Source organism: Elephas maximus, chromosome 19 (assembly GCF_024166365.1).
Source record: "Elephas maximus indicus isolate mEleMax1 chromosome 19, mEleMax1 primary haplotype, whole genome shotgun sequence".
Classification (NCBI taxonomy): Eukaryota; Metazoa; Chordata; class Mammalia; order Proboscidea; family Elephantidae; genus Elephas; species Elephas maximus.
Window position 1 is genome coordinate 44,509,809 of NC_064837.1, and position 17,325 is coordinate 44,527,133.

The 17,325-nt window shown below is 41.5% G+C and overlaps 1 pseudogene; it reads right to left on the reverse strand.

The window, feature by feature from the left end:
* Positions 1-255: 255 nt before the first annotated feature.
* LOC126063158 (UPF0690 protein C1orf52-like) lies at positions 256-1,002 on the reverse strand (annotated as a pseudogene).
* Between the last annotated feature and the right edge of the window lie 16,323 nt (positions 1,003-17,325).

The window sequence follows — 17,325 nt, forward strand, 5'->3', positions numbered from 1 at the left end:
TACTTTAAAAATATATCCTTTTATAAAATATCTGTAGAACATTGGCATATACACACGTAACAAAACTCTCAAAGCACATCACCAATTTTGTGATAACAAGAATGCGTCCAAGTGTCATCAATTCCACAACCACAAGTCACCATTTGAGTTTTAAATGCGTACACAGGTTTCAAATAAAAAACGAATTCTTCAGTGGAAAATTCCTAGGACAATACCTACTAATTAACACACATACTTTCACAGAGATGTTGTGTATCAATTTAATTTGTCCAAAGAAACATTTCGACAATTTTCACAGTCCAGAAATTCTTGCCATTTGTTTTCTACTTTTTTCTTTTTTGCTGGTTCTCCTGATTCCATCTTGCCCCTTTTAGACCTATGCGCTTCTTTTTCATCATCTGATTCCATTGTCACATCGCCATGGTTCTCATATATTGCCACATCCAGCTCTGGAGGTGGTGATTTCTTCTCAGCAGTGTAGGTGTCCGGAGGTGGTACATAGTTTGACTTCCATATTTTGAATTCTTTTGGAGGCACAAAAGAATCCAGTCTCAGAGACACCACGCCAAGGCTGATCGCTTCAGGAGGCTGCAGCAGACACCGTCCTGGAGGCAGCACCATAGGCGCTTCGGCGTCAAAGGGAAGGGGTCTCGGGGAGAAGCTCCTCCGGCGCCTTGACGACGTGCTCTCCCAGTCTGTCCGCTTGTTGAGCGGACCGCAGAGAAAGGCCGGGCGAGGCGCGCTCCATAGCTGCTCCTCGGGTCCCGCAGCCGCTCCTCCGCCCTGTTGGCACAGCCGCCCGCAGGCTTCGCGGGACCGGGGGGCCCTGCGTCTTGTCTCCTCCGGCTCGCTGTCGTCTTCCTCGGACGAGGAGCCTTGAGCTGCTCCTCCTTAAGCCGTGAAATAACTCAAGGGGATCTTCTCTTCAACAGCCACGACTGCGTCGCGCGGTGACCAAGCGAGAACACGTTTTTTTAAATACGCACATGGTGCCTTACCCATTTACCCCTTGCCGTCTAGTCGATTCCAGCTCATAGCGACCCTATAGGACAGAGTAGAACTGCCCCATAGGGTTTCCAAGCAGCGCCTGGTGGATTGGAACTGCCGGTGTTTTGGTTAGCAGCACCATGGAATTCCCACTCACTGTGCTGTCTCAGGTATCCAATGCTGATATAACAGAAATACCACAAGTGGATGACTTTAATGAAGAGGAATTTATTCTCTCACAGCCAGGAGGCTAGAAGTCCGAATTTAGGGTGCCTGCTCCAGGGGAAGTCTTTCTCCCTCTGTCAGATCTGGGAGAAGATCCTTGTCATCAATCTTCCTCAGTGGGGGAGCTTCTCAGCTCAGGGACTTCATGCCACCAAGAAACAAGAGTCAGGAGAATAGTGTGTCCTTTGGACCCAGGAAGGCAAAAGTCCAAAATGGGTCTCCTACACTCATGTACATTGCAGCATTAATCACAATAGCCAAAAGGTGGAAACAACTCAAATGTCTATCAACAGATGAACGGATAAAAAAAAAAAAATCATATATCCATACAATGGAATAGTATTGGGCCGTAAAGACAAATGAAGTTCTGATACATTTTAGGACATGAATGAACCTTATAAACGTTATGCCAGGAGTGAAATAAATCAGACACAAAAGGACACATATTGTATAATCTCACTTACATGAAATATCCAGAACAGACAAATGTATAGAGACAAAAGTTTAATAGGGGTTATTAGGGGTTAGGGTAGGGGGAAGGGGAAAAGATATTACTTAAGGGGTACCGCGTTTCTGTTTAGAGTGATCAAAAGCATTTAAAAGTGGAGAGTGGTGATGGTTGCACAACACGGTAAATGTCACTAATTCACTGAATTATACGCTTAAAAATGGTTACAATGGAAAATAAAATTTTAAAAATTATGGCTGACTCTGGTAATTTGAAAAATATTTCTAATGTTGTAGCATTGGTGAAGAACTTTTGAGGAAGAATGATGAAAGCTGCTGATAGTAGCATTGGTAAGGTACCTCAAGAAGAAATGAGCCTATAAAAGAAACGGCTGGTTTGCAAATAGAGTTGAGGGGAAATAGAGGTGGTGCTGAAATTTTGGGACTTCAGAATGAAAACTGTTTATTCCTACCATATGAAAGGCATGGCCATGAAAACAGCCTGAGGACAAACACCAAATAGCTGATGCTGCCATTAAGACACAGGCTGTATCAGTTACATTTTGCTACATGACAAATCACCCCAAAACTTATGGCTTAAAGCAACAAGGATTTTTATTATTTCTCATGATTCCATGGGATGACTGAGCAGCTTTTCTGGTCCAGACTGGCTAGCTGGGCTGGGGCTGAATGATCTAAGAAAGCCTCACTCACCTGTTTGGTAGTTGGCAGACTGAGTGATTTAAGGAGACCACAGCTGAAACTGCTGGTCTCTGCTCCATGTGGCTACCCTAGGCTTCTTCACATGTGGTAGAAGAGTTTTTTAAGTACAGGAAGAGAAAGTGAACCCTTTTTAGTCTCTGTTTTCATCACTTTGCAAAGAGCAAGTCACCTGGCTAAACCGAGATTGAAAGAGTGAGATGGGAAGAGTGAGATGGGAGGACTTGCAAAATCACAATGCAAAGTGGTGTGCATACAGAATTGAAGGAATTTTTGTCTAATTTTGCTATCTACCACACAGCCACACAGCCTTCCAGCAAAGACCAAAGCAAGGGTGTGGCTATCACACCCTTTCATTAATACCTCTGAAAGAATTAAGGTGGTGCCTATAGGCCTATTCACCTACACAAAAGGGTTTCTAGAATGATTGAGTGTGGTTCCACAGAAGCCTGATATGTCTGTTAGTAAGTTCCTGTTATTAAGTCTACAGAGAAGTAAGAAAGAATTGTGGGTGTGGCTTTTGGCCCATGAAATTGACTGAAACCAAATACATAGAAACAAATCAGTTTTGAGAGAGCTATTTTGGCAAAGTGCCCCAACCTAGAAGGAAAGACCCCCACTTTCTACAAGTGAGACGGAAACTAAGAAAAAGTTTCTCAGCCAACACAAAGGTCATATTCTTCAATTTCCACCTTCAGCATCAGCTGAGTGTGGCAAATTTCTCATAAAATCTATTCTCACATCTCTTAGATATGATTTCTTGTGGTCAACCCACATTTACACATCCAGAGTGGACAGACATTGGTGAACAGTCTGGGCTGTCCTGAGAACAATCTGGGATCCCAAAAAGACTCTTTTCTAGGAGTAAGGCCATACTCTAAAAATAAAGGCAAAGCTGAAACTGACCCACCAAAACAAAGCCTAAAATCAAACTTCAACAAGATAGGGCTCTCTATTAGTAATTTAATTGCCTGCCAGAACAAAATATAATATTCTTTATGGGAATATATTATAATTCAGGTCCTGTACAATGTATCACTCAGAATGCCTAACATAAAATTAAAAAATTACTAGACAGGCAAGGAAGCAGAAAAAAAAGTAGCCAATAATCTAAAGATAAAACAGTCCATACAAGCAATTTTTTCCTTTTATTGGTAGCTTCCTCATGCAATTTCTAACTCTGTGATATACTAGAGTTCATTTTTCGCTCTGAGTTACCTAATTAACAACTCTAGGGTTGCTATAGGGTCCCGATGAGTCGAAATCAACTCGATGGGAACGGGTTTTTGTTTTGTTTTTTTTTTACTGTGCTGTAAGTGAAAGTTTACAAATCACTTTGCTATACACCCCTAATTGCTCTCCCTCTGATGAGGTAGCACAGTTCTTCCCTCCACTCTCTCTCCTCATGTCCATTTGGGTAGCTTCTGGCACCCTCTGCCCTCTCATCTCCCCTCCAGACAGGAGATGCCAACATAGTCTGAAGTGTCCACCTGGTGCAAGTAGCTCACTCATCAGCATCTCTCTCCAACCCATTGTCCAGTCCAATCCATGTCTGACGAGTTGGCTTCGGGAATGGTTCCTGTCTTAGGATAACAGAAGGTCTGGTGACCATGGCCTCCGGGGTCCTTCTAGTTCCCATCTGACCATTAAGTCTGGTCTTTTTACGAGAATTTGGGGTCTGCATCCCACTGCTCTTCTGCTCCCTCAGGGGTTCTCTTTTGGGTTCCCTGTCAGGGAAGTCATCAGTTGTGGCTGGGCACCATCTATTTCTTCTGGTCTCAGACTGGTGTAGTCTCTTGTTTATGTGATCCTTTCTGTCTCTTAGGTTCATAATTACCTTGTGTCTTTGGTGTTCTTCATTCTTCCTTGCTCCAGGTAGGCTGAGACCAATTGATGAATTTCAGATGGCCGCTTGCTAGCGTTTAAGACCCTAGACGCCACTCTCCAAAGTGGGATGCAGAATGTTTTCTTAATAGATTTTATTATGCCAATTGACTTAGATGTCCCCTGAAACCATGGTCCTCAAACCCCCACCCCTGCTACGCTGGTCTTTGAAGCGTTCAGTTTATTCAGGAAACTTCTTTGCTTTTGGTTTAGTCCAGTTGTGTTGACCTCTCCCATATTGTGTATTGTCTTTCCCTTCACCTAAAATAAAACTTATCTACTATCTAATTAGTACCTCCTCCCTCCTTCCCTCCTTCCCCCCCTCATAACCATCAAAGAATATTTTCCTCTCTGTTTAAATTCTCCAGTTCTTATAATAGTAGTCTTATACAATATTTGTCCTTTTACAATTGACTAATTTCACTCAACACAATGTCTTCCAGATTTCTCCATGTTATGAAATGTTTCATGGATTCATCACTGTTCTTTATCGATGCATAGTATTCCATTGTGTGAATAAACCATGATTTATTTATCCATTCATCCATTGATGGGTACCTTGGTTGCTTCCAACTTTTTGCTATTGTAAACAGTGCTGCAATGAACATGGGTGTGCATATATCTGTTTGTTTAAAGGCTCTTATTTCTCTAGGATATATTCCAAGGGGTGAGATTGCTGGATTGTATGGTAGTTCTATTTCTAGTTTTTTAAGGAAGCACCAAATCGATTTCCAAAGTGGTTGTACCATGGGAACGGGTTTTTTTGGTTTATATCCAGATAACAATTCTTTATATCAATTTTTCATATTAAATTCTATCTTTTCAAATAACTAATATGGTTTCTCTCTTCTCACTGGGCCAAGCAAAAAGAATAACAACAGCAATAAATTGAAACATATCAACTATGTTAATATTTGTGAATCCATAATGATACTTTTCAAAAATTTTTGCCCATAGAGGATGCTTGGAAACCAACTCATTATTCTGAAAACTGGTAAATAAAGGTGCAAAATTCAAGTATTTATGCTATCCTTTCTATATGAACTGTTACTTGTGGTCACTAAATAATTGATGAAAAAAATTCATTATAGAAGGAGTCTAGTTAATAAAGAAGGAATGATAGAATTAGATATCAAAATATTGCAATCCCTAATGAAATAATGAAGATTGTAAGTGGCTCCTAAAACCATCAGGTGAAAAACTAACAGGAAAGTTTATAATTGCTGTTAACACCTGAATCCGCTGATCAATACTAACACTATAAAAAGAAAAACAAGTAGACATTATGTCACCACTGATAGACATACTTAATACCACTTATAAAGAATTTTCACACACACCAAATCCAAACCTCAACCTGACCAAACCACTAAATCTACTACCAATTTATAGGAAATACAAGATGGAAAGGAACTTATTAAACAACAGGAGTGCCACCAGCAAAACCAGAATGTGGGAAATTCTATATAAGTGACCTCATTTCTTCAACAAGAACAACAAAAAATTTTCAAGGAAAAAAAAAAAAGATGGAGGGAAAACATAGATTAATGGAGATTTCAGAAGTATATCAACAAAATGCAATGTATGGACCTTATTAGACCCTGATTTGAACAAAACAATTATTTTTTTTAAAGGAAAGAAAATCATGAATGAGAATCAGAAAAATGTGAAGTATTGAATATTTGATGCTGTTAAATAACTGTTAATTTCTAAATGATGTAAGGCTATTATGGTTATTTTAAGTTCTTATTTTTTAGAGTTACATAACTGTTAATGGGGTTTGCTCAAAATAATCCAGTGGTAGAGATGGAGGTAGCGGGTAAGGGTATAGATGAAACAAGAATGCCTATGAGCAGATAATTGCTGAAACTGGGTGATGGGTATAATGGGCTCATTATATTCTTTTTTCTTCTTAATATTTGGCATTTGCTATCACAAAATGTTTTAAAAATAAGATGACTTTAAAAAAAAGGGAATGAGGTAAAAGGGGAGTTTGGTGACAAAAATATTTGTTTTTCTGAAATAGGAAAAAATTTTAAAGAAATTTAAAATAACACCATTGTATTAAAATCCATACTAGTTATGGGGTAGCCATGAGTTAGAGCCAACTGAAAGGCAACTAACAATGACACCAATAAAAAAAAAAAAAAAAAACTGCTGCTTTATATCAGGCTAGAGAGGTCACTGAGTCCTTTCCCTCCTTTTGAGAGTATTATATGAAATTATGAGTTTTCTTCTAGATGGTTTTTTTCTTTACATTGATAACCCTTTTCATGAATGAAATACCTAACAACAACAAAAAATCAATGTTAGTAACAGTTAAAAAATAAAAGTATCCCCACAGAAAATCTCATCAGTGATGTAGAGGACTAACCTGAAAATTTCTCTGAAAATACTGAGGAAAAAACAGAAATGAAACAATTTGTGAAAAGATATCAGATATTGAGAATAGACAATTGAATTCTGCCTGTCAATAATTGGTGTATTTTTTTTTTATCAGTAGCCAGTGAGTAAGACATACACTGGTCCAGACATCAGAGAGGCAAAACTTAATCTTCCGTTAATAATCTTTTAATAGAAGGTGATTTAGGGCAGCATGATTCTATTTCTTACTCTTCCTCCCTCCCAGGTCTTCAGACTATAAAATATTGCTTGTGAATTTTTTATAACTCTTCACTTCTCAACTTTCACAAATCTCTTAATTTTTTCTGGTCTTGTTTTATGTGGTAGACATTTTTGGTTTGTTCACCCAGTTGTCAAGTCGATTCCGACCCTATGAGTTGGAATTGACTCAACGGCACTGGGTTTGGTTTGATTTTTTTCACCCAGTCCTTGTCTCTGGGAGAGGTTGTGCCAGACAGAGGTGCCCCAGGCAGTCTGGTAACCTGACACTTCTTCACACCTGTGTTTTTTTAATTTGGTTAAGTGTCTATGTGGTGGGGTTGGATGGGTGCTGTCTACTTTAGAGACATTAGGGAGACCCCTGGGAGGTGAGCAGTTAACTGGGACCTTATTTTCCATTTATTCCAGAGATGTTTTAGCTCTCCTTACAGAGATTCATTAGGATTTTGTTGGATATCCTGGTACCCAGAAGGGATATCCAAGAGACAAGCAAGAGTCCCATTAAATCTCAAGCCACAGCTGCTTCCCAGTCATTTCAGGTTCTTTGTGCCAAGAAACCAGCAGTAAAGGGCTCTTCATCCTTGCCGGTGTAATTGACCCCAAGCATCAGGAGGAAGTCAGCATTTCTTTTCTTCATATTTTAGCCTCTCTGATACCAGAATACCTGTTACAATCACTGGCATGTCTTGAATCATTATAAGTTCAGTGGCATTTGGGATGTGACTGTCACCACCTAGAGCCTCAAACTTAGTTATTTCTGGGGGCAGGACCAGATAAACACAACTCTTCAACTTTTCAGTCCACAAACCATTTAAGAACCGTTAGACTCCTCTGATAGTTGCCTGAAAACCTTACATCTTCTCCTAGGATCCCTTGTCTGTAACTGGGATTTCTTTTGGGGGTGATGAAAATGTTCTAAAATTAGATCATGGTGTTAGATGCACAACTCTAATACAGAGAAGCCACTGAATTGTACACTTTAAACGGGTAAATTTTATGGTATGTGACTTGTATCTCAAACTGTTACCAAAAAAAAATGAAGGCATTTTTCTCTCATGGCTATATATGAAACAATGTTACAATCTATGGCATCTTAGCATTGATTAAATGTGGTAATTTATTTCCTAATTATCACAGCAATCTTGGGTCTTAAGTATTAATATACCAAATTACAGGTATGAGAACAGCCTTTTTCCATCCTGGACTTAAACTTAACTCTGTGTTGTTGTTAGGTGCTGTTGAGTTGCTTTTGACTCAGAGTGACCCCATGTACAACAGAACAAAACACTGCCCAGTCCTCTGCCATCCTCACAATCGTTGCTATGTTTGAGCCCATTATTGAAGCCGCTGTGTCAATCCATCTTGTTGACGGTCATCCTCTTTTTCACTGACCTTCTACTTTACCAAGCATGATGTCCTTCTCCAGGGACTGGTCCCTTCTGATAACAGGTCCAAAGTATGTGAGACCAAGTCTCACCATCCTGGCTTCTAAGGAGCATTCTGGCTGTGCATCTTCCAAGATGGGTTTGTTCATTCTTTTGGCAGTCCATGGTGTCTTAGGCTGGGTTTTCTACAGAAGCAAAACCAGTAAAGCGTATAAATATATATACAGAGAGAGATTTATATCAAGGAAATGGCTCACACAGTTGTAGAGGCTGGAATGTCCCAAGTCCGTGGGTCACGAAAGAGGCTTCTCCTGGTTCACGTATCTGCAGGGGCTGGTGCACCCAAGATTGGCAGGCCAGAGCAGGGTTGTTGCTCACAGTCTGTAAAGACTGACAAATCTCAAGACGGGCAAGCAAGATCTCAGGTAAGCTGCTAACTCAGGTCCAAAGAACTATAGGTCAGATGAACAGGAGCCAGCTGCAGGATCCCCAAGCCCTGCCTGAATATTCGTGCACACTCAATCCAGGCCACACGCCCAAGGAGACTCCCCTTCAACTGATTGGCTATTTACAGCAGATCCCATCATGACGGTGATGAAATCTCAACCGGCAAGTGATCACAACATTCTACAACTGCCAAAACACTGAGAATCATGGCCCAGCCAAGTTGACACGCAGTCTTAACCACCACACGTTATATTCAATATTCTTCATTAGTACCATAATTCAAAGGCATCAATCTTCTTCTGTCTTCTTTACTCATTGTCATTGTCCAACTTTCACAAATCAGGCAACTGAAAATACCATGGCTTGGGTCAGATGCACCTTAGTCCTCAAAGTGACATCTTTGTTTTTAACACTTTAAAGAGGTCTCCTGCAACAGCTTTGCCCAATGCATTGTTTGACTTCGTGACTGCTGCTTCCATGGACATTGATTGTGGGTCCACGTAAAATGAAATTATCGATAACTTCAATATTTTCTCCATCTATTATGATGTCTTTGTTATTGGTCCAGTTGTGAAGATTTTTGTTTTCCTTATGCTGAGCTATAATCCACACTGAAGTCTTTGATCTTCATCAGTAAGTTCTTCAAGTCCTCTTCACTTTCAGCAAGCAAGGTTGTGCCATCTGTGTATCGCAGGTTGTTAATGAGTCTTCCTCCTGTCCTGATGCCATGTTCTTCTTCATAGGGTCCAGCTGCTCAGATTATTTGCTCAGCATACAGACTGAATAAATATGATGAAAGAATACAACCCTGATGCACACCTTTCCTGAATTTAAACCACAAAGCAGCCCCTTGTTGTGTTCAAATGACTGCCTCTTGGTATACGTACATTTTCCACGTGAGCACAAGTAAGTGTTCTGGAATTTCCACTCTTTGCAATGTTACCCATAATTTGTTATGATCCACACAGTCCAATGCCTTTGCATAGTCAATATAACACAGCTAAACATCTTTCTGGTAGTCTTTTGTTTTCAGCCTAGACTCATCTGTCATCAGCAATGATATCCCTCGTTCCACGTCCTCTTCTGAATCCAGCTTGAATTTCTCGCAGTTCCCGGCTGATGTACTGCTGCAACTGCTTTTGAATGATCTTCAGCAAAATTTTACTTTCATGTGATATGAATGACATTGTTCGATAATTTCCGCATTTGGCTGGATCACCTTTCTTGGGAATAGGCATAAACATGGATCTATTCCAGTCAGTTGACCAGGTAGCTGTCTTCCAAATTTCTGTCATAGACGAGTTAGCACTTCTAGCACTGCATCCATTTGTTGAAACATCTCATTTGGTATTCCGTCAATTCCTGGAGCCTTGTTTTTCATCAATATCTTCAGTGTAGCTTGGATTTCTTCCTTCTGTATTATCAGTTCTTGATCATATGTTATCTCCTGAAATGACTGAACATTGACCAATTCTTTTTGGTATAGTGGCTCTGTGTATTCCTTCCATCTTCTTTTGATGCTTCCTGTGCTGTTCAGTATTTTGCCCATAGACTCCTTCAATATTGCAATTCAAGCCTTGAATTTTTCCTTCTGTTCTTTCAGCTTGAGAAATGCTGGGTGTGTTCTTCCCTTTCATTTTTCTAATTCCAGGTCTTTGCACGTGTCATAATACTTTACACTGTCTTCTTGAGCCACCCTTTGAAATCTTCTGTTCAGCTCTTTTACTTCATCATTTCTTCCATTTGCCTTAGATACTTGACGTTGAAGAGCAAGCTTCAAATTCTCTTCTGACATCCATTTTGGTCTTTTTCTTTCCTGTGTTTTTAATGATCTCTTGCTTTCTTCAGGTATGATATCCTTGATGTCATTTCACAGCTCATCTGGTCTTTGGTCATTAGTGTTCATATCGTCAAATCTATTCTTGAGATGGTCTGTAAATTCAGATGGGATATACTCAAGGTCCTACTTTGGCTCTCATGGACATGTTCTAATTTTCTTCAGCTTCAACTTGAACTTGCATATGAGCAATTGATGGTTTGTTCCACAGTTGGCCCCTGGCCTTCTTCTGGCTGATTATATCGAGCTTTTCCATCATCTCTTTCCACAGATGCAGTCGATTTGATTTCTGTGTATTCCATTTGGCGAGGTCCACATGTATAGTTGCCATTTGCGTTGTTGATAGAAGGTATTTGCAATAAAGAAGTCGTTGGTCTTGCAAAATTCTATCGTGTGGTCTCCATTATAAATCCAGGCCAGGGTTACAGTGGCCCTAAGGGAAGTTAGTTTCTCCTATTGTCATCCATGTGTGCCTATCATATCATGGAAACTCCACTCCAGAGGATGCTATTTTGTTGTGGGTGTAAAGATCAATTGCAACAAGCCCTGACTGGTCTTTACATGTTCTTCTTCCATGCTCATGTCATCAGCCAAGGTGGTCACGACCAGGATGGCTTGAACCAAGGTGTCAGTCATTAGGTAACCAAGTGATTTTCACTTCTTCCCATTCAGCACAACTGGCAGGGTACCCTCGCCAGCTAGAGAAGGAGCTAAACCTCTGTAGTCTCACTGGGCCTTTGCCCAAACCTATCTCTGATGTTCCTCCTTTCCCACTCATTGTAAGAGTGGACCTCAGTACATTTCTGTAAAAATGATGGCCTTGATCACCATTACTATTTTATCTGTGGTTACAGCCACTGGTTAGAGGAAAGCACAGAAGGGCATGGAATGCTTTTCTTAACTTTATGGGGGCCTCCCCCCTTTATCTGTAACTACCAACACAAACCATCAGGGTGTCAAAGACAACGGTCAGGGACCACTTGACCCCCTTGTCACCAAACACTTTTGTAACCAGGTGCACGACTGTCCACCAGGGTCCTATTCCATACCTGGTCAGCCTGTGGGACCTTGCTTATCTTTCTCCAAAAGGGCATTGTGACCATATCAGCCTCCAGGAACCCCCCCGCCCAAAAAAAAATCCATTGCCGTCGATTCCGACTCATAGCGACTCTATAGGACAGAGTAGAACTGCCCCACAGGGTTTCCAAGGAGGGCCTGGTGGATTCGAACTGCTGACCTTTTGGTTAGCAGCCAAACTCTTAACCACTGTGCCACCAGGGTTTCCCAACCTCCAGGAGGAAGGGTTAAAAATCCAATGTATGCTGAGTGAATTAAGTCAATCACAAAAGGACAAATATTGTACGAGGCCACTACTGTAAAAAACTCATGAAAAGGTTTACATACAAAAAGAAATAATCTTTGATGGTTATGAGGGAGGGGAGGGGTGGGGATGGAAAAAACACTTAATAGACAATAAATAAGTGGAAACTTTAGTGAAGGGTAAGACAGTACACAATACTGGGGAAGCCAGCACAACCTGTACAAGGCAAGGTCATGGTAGCTCCATAGATACACCCAAACTCCCTGAAGGACCAAATCGCTGGGCTGAGGGCTGTGGGAACCATGGTCTCAGGGAATATCTAGCTTAACTGGCATAACATAGCTTATAAAGAATATGCTCTACATTCTACTTTGGTGAGTAGCGTCTGGGGTCTTAAAAGCCTGTGAGCAGCCATCTAGAGTACTGCACCCGTCTCACTCCTTTGGGAGCAAGGAAAACATAGAAAACTAAAGATACAAGGGAAGGATTAGTCCAAAGGACTAATGGACCACAACTACCATAGCCTCCACCAGGCAGAATCCAGTACAATGAGACGGTGACCAACTACTACTACTGACTGCTCTGACAGGGATCACAATAGAGGGTTCTGGACAGAGCTGGAGAAAAATGTAGAACAAAAATTCTAATTCAAAAAGAAAGTCCAGACTTGCTGGCCTAACAGAGACTGGAGAAACCATGAGAGTATGGCCCCAGGACACCCTTTCAGCTCAGTAATGAGGTCACTCCTGAGGTCCACCCTTCAGCCAAAGATTGAATAGACCCATGAAAAAAACAAGACTAAAGGGGCACATCAGCCCTGGGGCGGGGACTAGAAAGCACGAGGGGACAAAAAAACTGGTAATAGGGAACCCAGGATTAAGAAGGGAGAGTGTTGACATGCGATGGGGCTGTTAACCAGAGTCATAGAACAATGTGTGTACTAACTGTTTAATGAGAAACTAGTTTGTTCTGTAAACCTTCATCTGATGTACAATAAAATAATAAAAATCCAATGCAGTCAATCTGTCAGGAGTAGTTGGGGTCAAAGTTCCATGTAATGTGGCCCCTTTTACAGCAAGACAAATGGACCAACCTTTGTCAACTTCTGCAAGCAGTGTAAGTTTTCTATCAGGAACATAGAGTTTCTACTTTGTAAAAGGCAGCTCTTTCTCCTTCACTGCCAGAGAAATTCAGAGTTGTGAATCCACTCACATGGTTTTAAGACACTCTACTTTGACAAACAGGTCCTGAATTTTGGTGGGGCTTCTCAGGCAGCCCTGCTGGCTGGCAACCGAAGACACTAAGAACATGACCTTTAACTCACTATTCAACAAGACATCACTATACAGTGAAAATTCTGGACATCAGAGGTATTTTCTAACACTTTATAAACATTCACAGTTCAAACATGTAACACATTTTAGTATCAGTTACACATTTTTAAAACAATGCATAGTGAATTAGCTGGAGCCTCACCTGTAAAGTTACTTTAGCTTTTTTTTTTTCTCCTCTCTTCATTGTAAGTTTTTTGCCCAAACTTCTTTAGGCACTTCCTTACAGAAACACAGACCAAAGAATTTTAACACAGGCAGCTACACAGTAGCTGGAAGCTCAGGGAAGACGGTAAGGAGGATGCAGAGGGAGCCACTTGTACTAGGAAGCACAGTTTTACACTCACTTTTCGTTTTTGTGGCCATTCACTCGGCCTCAAATGCCCTTTTAACAACTTAAGGTACCAAACAACCAGCTGGCTTCAATCCTACCTCTACTGTTGGACCGCCAAACTTTTACCAACAGATAAGCATAATGCTATCAGATCCCAGGAGTCCTATCCCCTAACTCAGCCTGCATAGCCCCTGAATAGGTAGGACAGTTGGAGGATTCTACTCCTCCCCTGCCGTCCTCCCCTTAGGTGAGGGCTGCACTCCCAGGCCTTGGACAATGTATATTATCCCCTTGTGGTGAGCACAAATGAAAAATGGGCTTGTTGAGGACCGTATCTCCCAGTAATTAGTTGATCTTATCCAGTGATGAGATCACAAACTCTTATTTACTTTCACGGCAGATAGGATAAACATGAATAGAGTAAGATTCATCGTGGGGTCAGTCTCCCTCAGACCTTCATCCCAGGGGTAGCTGACACAGGAAATCTCTTCTGCATACATAAGGCTCCGAGTTTATGTTGCAGGTGAAAGACCATGAGACAAAGGGGTTTTATACTTCACAGTGCATGGAAACAAGCAAATGGGTAAGACGAAAGGGCCTTGTTCAGGTGTACCTGGCCTGACCATCCTGTTGCCAAGCTTTGTTCAAATTTAAACAGCCTGGTAATGCTGTGTTCATCGGTGCATGACTAGGAAGAACAACTTTTCCCCTACTCGTTACAGGATTAAATTACTTTAGTACAATTAAGCAATCATAGGTTGTCTTAGAGAAATTTATTTTGAGTTCAGAACAAGGAGGAAGCTTTTCCTGACAAGCAGAGAAGACTAGGAGAGAGACCCAATTCAAGCTTCCTTATCAGATCGTGCTCTGAGCCCAAGGCCTCAGCTTAGGCAGGCTGGATAGGAATCGTAAAAACAGACCACTCTCCCAATACCCCTAAACCTGGCCCACGCAGCTCGAGTCTTCTTTTAAGGGCACTGTAACTTTATGCGCCCGGTGTTGGGTGTCAAATTTGTCAAGTTCACACACTCAAGGTAAAACAAGACCAAGACCAAGGTCTGATTGACTTGATCAATAAAGATACGACAAACCATTCTTAGATTTAGAAAGTTTATTACTGACATAACCCATTGCCATTGAATGGATTCTGACTCAGGGCAACCGCATATGTTAGAGAGTAGAATTGCTCCATAGGAGTTTCTTGGCTGTAATCTTTACAGAAGCAGATTGCCAGACCCTTCTTCTCTGGTACCACTGGCTAAGTTCAAACCACCAAACTTTAGTCTACTAGTCAAGCACAAACTGCATCACCCAGGGACCTTACTCATATACCTTACATAGACAACCAAAAGAATAAGCCAAAGGTTCTCAGCGATCCTGCTCCTCTACACCAAAAAAGGATGACACTGAAGCAAAAAGGGCCCAAAAGTTGCAACATGAGTTGTGGGATACCTGTTGCTTAGGTGCCAATTCTAGACTCCAGCTAAGCAATTTTATATACTGCAGCTCTGTTCTGAGGGGGACACAGCGTAGAGCCTCATGCCTCATCAGAACATAGAAGGGGATGAGAAACTCTCCCTCTCAGGAAAGAGAGGGATGAAGGTAGCAGATGACCTCCCTCTCTGGGAGTCACAAGGCATTCTGCCAAGACTCAGCTAATCTGAACTTCAAGCCTTCACATGTATAAAAACCCACTGCCGTTGAGTCGATTCCGACTCATAGCGACCCTATAGGACAGAGTAGAACTGCCCCACAGGGTTTCCAAGGAGGGCCTGGTGGATTCGAACTGCTGACCTTTTGGTTAGCAGCCAAACTCTTAACCACTGTGCCACCAGGGTTTCCCAACCTCCAGGAGGAAGGGTTAAAAATCCAATGTATGCTGAGTGAATTAAGTCAATCACAAAAGGACAAATATTGTACGAGGCCACTACTGTAAAAAACTCATGAAAAGGTTTACATACAAAAAGAAATAATCTTTGATGGTTATGAGGGAGGGGAGGGGTGGGGATGGAAAAAACACTTAATAGACAATAAATAAGTGGAAACTTTAGTGAAGGGTAAGACAGTACACAATACTGGGGAAGCCAGCACAACCTGTACAAGGCAAGGTCATGGTAGCTCCATAGATACACCCAAACTCCCTGAAGGACCAAATCGCTGGGCTGAGGGCTGTGGGAACCATGGTCTCAGGGAATATCTAGCTTAACTGGCATAACATAGCTTATAAAGAATATGCTCTACATTCTACTTTGGTGAGTACTGTCTGGGGTCTTAAAAGCCTGTGGGCAGCCATCTAGAGTACTGCACCCGTCTCACTCCTTTGGGAGCAAGGAAAACATAGAAAACTAAAGATACAAGGGGAAGGATTAGTCCAAAGGACTAATGGACCACAACTACCATAGCCTCCACCAGGCAGAATCCAGTACAATGAGACGGTGACCAACTACTACTACTGACTGCTCTGACAGGGATCACAATAGAGGATTCTGGACAGAGCTGGAGAAAAATGTAGAACAAAAATTCTAATTCAAAAAGAAAGTCCAGACTTGCTGGCCTAACAGAGACTGGAGAAACCATGAGAGTATGGCCCCAGGACACCCTTTCAGCTCAGTAATGAGGTCACTCCTGAGGTTCACCCTTCAGCCAAAGATTGAATAGACCCATGAAAAAAACAAGACTAAAGGGGCACACCAGCCCTGGGGCGGGGACTAGAAAGCACGAGGGGACAAAAAAACTGGTAATAGGGAACCCAGGATTAAGAAGGGAGAGTGTTGACATGCGATGGGGCTGTTAACCAGAGTCATAGAACAATGTGTGTACTAACTGTTTAATGAGAAACTAGTTTGTTCTGTAAACCTTCATCTGATGTACAATAAAATAATAAAAATCCAATGCAGTCAATCTGTCAGGAGTAGTTGGGGTCAAAGTTCCATGTAATGTGGCCCCTTTTACAGCAAGACAAATGGACCAACCTTTGTCAACTTCTGCAAGCAGTGTAAGTTTTCTATCAGGAACATAGAGTTTCTACTTTGTAAAAGGCAGCTCTTTCTCCTTCACTGCCAGAGAAATTCAGAGTTGTGAATCCACTCACATGGTTTTAAGACACTCTACTTTGACAAACAGGTCCTGAATTTTGGTGGGGCTTCTCAGGCAGCCCTGCTGGCTGGCAACCGAAGACACTAAGAACATGACCTTTAACTCACTATTCAACAAGACATCACTATACAGTGAAAATTCTGGACATCAGAGGTATTTTCTAACACTTTATAAACATTCACAGTTCAAACATGTAACACATTTTAGTATCAGTTACACATTTTTAAAACAATGCATAGTGAATTAGCTGGAGCCTCACCTGTAAAGTTACTTTAGCTTTTTTTTTTTCTCCTCTCTTCATTGTAAGTTTTTTGCCCAAACTTCTTTAGGCACTTCCTTACAGAAACACAGACCAAAGAATTTTAACACAGGCAGCTACACAGTAGCTGGAAGCTCAGGGAAGACGGTAAGGAGGATGCAGAGGGAGCCACTTGTACTAGGAAGCACAGTTTTACACTCACTTTTCGTTTTTGTGGCCATTCACTCGGCCTCAAATGCCCTTTTAACAACTTAAGGTACCAAACAACCAGCTGGCTTCAATCCTACCTCTACTGTTGGACCGCCAAACTTTTACCAACAGATAAGCATAATGCTATCAGATCCCAGGAGTCCTATCCCCTAACTCAGCCTGCATAGCCCCTGAATAGGTAGGACAGTTGGAGGATTCTACTCCTCCCCTGCCGTCCTCC